A 4,745-nucleotide genomic window follows, 5' to 3' on the forward strand; every position below is an offset into this window, starting at 1 on the left:
GTATGCACAGTACTCCCGGATTGAAACACAGCACACCGGAGCGTGTGGCCACCGGTACATGTGCCGCCGCTTGTGAGTGCCCGTGGAACCAAGGTGTTGCATTGTGGTATAGAGTGAGGGGGAGAGCCAGAGTTGCCAGGTGCCGCCGAGCAAACAAGCAAACAGTCACTTCAAAACAAGTCTCAAAAAGCGGTGGCGCTTTTCCGAATAAGCCGAAAATAAGCGGAAGTTAAACAAATGTTCCTATTCTTGAAAATTGCGTGGTAGTACAAAAACAAAATGCTACGAATACATCTCAAAGTGTACAAACATTTATTTCGCATAATGAGAATAGATGCATGAATGAAGGCAAGGATTTTTCTTGCCTTACACACGGTCATCGTCACTGACATCTGGAAGATCAGAATAATCTATGGCATCCATATCCGCGGACGTGGATGCAATTCGCACAAACTAATAAAACCTTCACCGTAGATGGCGTAATCTCACATAATAAGGACATGTGCGCAGTCGCCCTTCGGTTTAGCTGAATGATAAAGAAATTGCTGGACAAGATGTGAGATTATGCCGTCTACAATAAAGGTATTATCAGTTTTTTGTGAACGATTGTACGATGCCAATTCGCTCATGCGCAGTGTTCATGAGGGGCGGAAAAAATATATTTTGTGGTTTCTTCGTGAATAAAGATCAGTTGTTAGTCTGCGCTGGTACGGTGTGTTGCTTTGTTGCGTGTCCTCGTGTGTGTGCGCTGAAGTTCCAATATGCTAGAAGCGCCAACAGTGGTGTAGGGAAGCGTAGTTTAGCCGTGTTTTTGATAACAGATTGCTTGCCGGGCGATCCAACAATATTTTCCAAAAAAGCACAAGTAAGCTCCCCCCCCCCCCCCAAAAAAAAAGCGACAACCAAGAATCGAAATTTCCAAGCGTCTCGGCTTGGAAACAAGCTGGATTCCGCTTGAAAAAACAAGCCGGAATCCGCTCATGACTGGCAATTCTGGGGTGAACACCAACAGACCATTATTACTCCTCCCCGTCGTATAATGCACAATGCAACTTCCACGAGCAACCACGAGCGGTGGCACATGTACCGGTGGTCACGCGCTCCGAGGGCCTTGTTTCAATCCGTGAGTGTACATACTTGTAGATGCTAAAAAAGGCATGCTTATTGAAATATCTAAAAGCACACCTAAACTGATTGGTATCGTATGGCGGAAACTTCAGACAACGAACGGCAGCAGTCTCACAAAGTTTCAATTTCATACCAACAATGCAGTCGGTGGCATCGACGTGCTCGTCGGCCCCCCTTGACCTTGTCGATTGGGCCGCAACTGAAGCAAATTGATCACTGCTCTCAAAAACATTCGTTTCAGGTGTTGTGCTTCGCGAGGCTGTGTCTTCGGCAAAGTTTCTTACTGAAGCAGGCGATCTGCGTACAGGAGGAGCGGATTCTGCAACGTGGTTGAAGGCGGAGTCCCCGCTAGGACGTCACTCGCGAGAGGCTGCCGCTTAAAGATCTCGAGGCAAATACACGCACCCCTGGTTGTTGGTTGTTTATAATGACACGAAACGCATCTCCCAGCACATCTTAATAATAAAAAAAGCCAGTCCTCGCCACGAAAAAATTCACCAGCAAGAATTAAGGGGTCTTTCTTGTGTTCTGTATTGGCGTCAATCTTGAACAGTCGACTAAAGACGATTCTGCCTGATATTATTGCTCCACACCAGGCCTGCGCAGTCCCGGACAGATCAATGTTCGCAAATCTGACCACGACAAGGGACGTGTTCCAGTATGCTTCGGAGAAAAGAGTCACTGGAGCCTTTTTTTCACTTGATCAGGCCAAGGCTTTCGATAGGGTCAGGCACACCTACCTGTTCGAAACCCTGCGAGAGTTTGGCCTACCGGCAAGCTTTGTACAAGTGATAAAGCTCCTGTACTCAGACCTCAGGTGCCACGTAGTAGTAAATGGCTCCACAACGGACACCTTCCAGTACACGAGAGGGATAAGGCAGAGGTGCCCGCTTGGCCCGACCCTTTTTGTACTCGCGATAGAGCCGCTACTTACATTCCTTGCAAGCGACGCGCACATCCGGGGCCTTCCTCTCACAGGAACTGCGGACCTGAAAGTCCTCGCATACGCTGATGATATCTCCCTTTTTGTGAGAGATCCAAGCAGTCTCGAGCGCCTTCACCAGGTATTCGCGTCATACGCCCTAGCATCAGGTGCGCAGCTAAATGAGAGGAAGTGTAAAGCTCCCTATTCGGCCATTGCACGGCGCACGTGATCGGCAACTTCGAGGTATATAGTCACCGCTGTTAATTAAGGCCCTTGGTATATACTTTTCCCGCGAGGGAGTTGCGGCCTCAACGTGGTCCCGAGTCGTTGACAGGGCTGCACAAGTGTCAGAGAGCGCTAGTCTACAAGGCCTGACGCTACGCGAGAAAGCCGTAGCCGTCAGAACAAGCATTTGCGCCCTAGCCTCGCATGCGAGCCGAGTAGCGGTGATGCCCACAAGAACAGCAAGCCAGTTGACCAAACTCATCAACGCATACCTCTGGGATGGGAAACCGCCACCATTGAAGAAAAACTTGCTACAACTGGCAGTGTCAGAAGGGAATCTCGGCCTACCACTTGTGTTGACCACGAGCAGAGTCCTGGCCCTGATAACCACCCGCATGCTCGCGCGCGTGAGTGATTACCTAGGGCGCAACCTACTCCTCTACTGGAGTGGGGTGAAGCACGACTGGCTGGATGCAGGCCGCCATACCGGGCCATTTTCTGAGGCGCTCGCGCCCTTCTATAAAACGACGTCGGCTACCTGGCGCATGTTGAGGCAAGAAGTGCTCGAAGGCGATGTGGATGAGTACCCGCCAGCACGCGTCGCTGAAGCCATCACGCGGAAGCAGCTGAGCGACACTGAACAAAAACGAGCTGAGCGCGCGAGGCACGAATTACTCTCGCTCCGTTGCGGCACCCCCCGTGATGCACAGGATTTCCTCCTGAAAAAGGCCTGGGCCGTCCTCCCCACCAGACAATGCCTGCATAAATTCGGAATAGTCCCGGAAGCACGTTGCCCGAACTGTCACGCAGTTGAATCGCAGAATCAGGCGTTGTTCTAATGCCTGGCGGTGAAACACGTGTGGCGGATGGTAGGCCACTCTTTTGGTATCCGCCCACCTCCCAACCACAAGCGCAACAAAGGTGCCTTCTGCCAACTCGTGCTGATCTTCACGATGCTAGCTATTTGGCATATTTGGCAAAGGAGATCGCTAGCGGAGGCGTGTAGAAAGCCTGTGCGGAGCGCGTTTCTGGTAGTCTCGCGGATCCGGCGGTTGTTATGGGCCCACCTATCCGGCGAACTCGAGGCCAGCGGTGAGGAAAACTTCCTTCGTCACTGGCATGCCAAATTCCTTTTTCTGAGGAATGGCAAGCTAGCCGCCCCAGTCACTACCTAATCACTACATTGTACCTCGGTAGTGGTGCTTTCCTGATTGTACATGCACCCTTTGAAGTCGTGAATCTCGATGTTTTTGTCATGTACTTTATCCTTGGTTGGAAGTCAATAAACTTCTCTTTGTGGCCGCCAGGGAGAGGCGCGGGCATTGCACTGCGCTCGTGCTGACCCCTGCCACTACCTCAAACTGGGGCAGATGGGACATGCAATTTTTGGTAGTGGGGGACTGCGTTCGCGCTCTCCCCCTATTTCACAATCCAAAGGAAGATCTAAACACCCGTTGAAACACTTTTGCGGCGAAGGATAGTGCAAGCTATTGAGAACCGGGTTTTCCGATATGGCTTCCGAAGTGCCGTTTTCTTGTGTTAAGTGAGAGTTGCTTAGATCCCTTAAAATATACCTGCCCAAGGCTGCATCTGAAGAGAAATTTGCGATATTTGAAGTTTTTGCGCTTTCTCTATTCGTATTATGTCTTCACATTGTGGGTGAAGAAGATGAAGAAATAAGCCTGAGGTAGGTAAGCGACTTTATTGATCCTCGAAAGAATCATTTGAGGGCAGGTGTGGCAGGGTAAGTGGAGGCAGGATGATGACGGGCCCTCGGGCCGCTCTAGATGGCCGCACATTGCTGTGGTTCGGCGACCCTTCTGGCCCAGCTGACTATCCCGAACATTATTTCCGGTTGCGAGCTGCGAAGAGTGCCTACCATCGCTCCTGGTGGGCGGAAAATTAGGTAAAATAATGTAAAATCGAGACAGCTGATGATTCCATCCCTGGCACCTAAAAGCGAAGGCAGGTAGCTGGAGCCTCGTTCCGAGTGCTCGGGCTTTGGTGTCAGCAGCCTTGTTCGGACGAGAACACCCAATTTAAGCGGCCAGATAGATAGATAGATAGGTAGATAGATAGATACCCTTAAGATCACCAAAGTTCGCAAAGAAATGCTGCAAAATTAATACAAAGTACCTATAAAGCTGTCTTGGTTGTCCTTGACTTGGACTTTTTTTTCTTTTTATTTATGATAACACACAAAAAAGCTCAATTTTACAAGCTTTCTCGAGTCCCACTATCTTCTAAAGCAAGTCTATCTTTCAACTGCACCCCGAGTGTGCTGTGGCGTCCAAGTTTTTGCTTCACATGCTTACAAGATATCGTGACGTCAACAGCAATGCCCGCTCCCCACTTTGAGGGCAGGGGCGGTGCTGAAAGTAAGGACCCTAGCGGTTTGGCACTAGCGGTTGATACGGCCCCTGGATGTACTCACTTGCTCACCCCCCCCCTTCCCTATCCTTGTGAA

The 4,745-nt window shown here is 50.2% G+C and overlaps 1 pseudogene; it reads left to right on the forward strand.

Annotated features, from left to right (window-relative positions):
* The first annotated feature begins 3,562 nt into the window (after positions 1-3,562).
* Positions 3,563-3,699, forward strand: LOC142766230 (U1 spliceosomal RNA; annotated as a pseudogene).
* Positions 3,700-4,745: the final 1,046 nt, after the last annotated feature.

The sequence above is a fragment of the Rhipicephalus microplus genome, chromosome 6, assembly GCF_043290135.1.
Source record: "Rhipicephalus microplus isolate Deutch F79 chromosome 6, USDA_Rmic, whole genome shotgun sequence".
In the NCBI taxonomy this organism is placed as follows: Eukaryota; Metazoa; Arthropoda; class Arachnida; order Ixodida; family Ixodidae; genus Rhipicephalus; species Rhipicephalus microplus.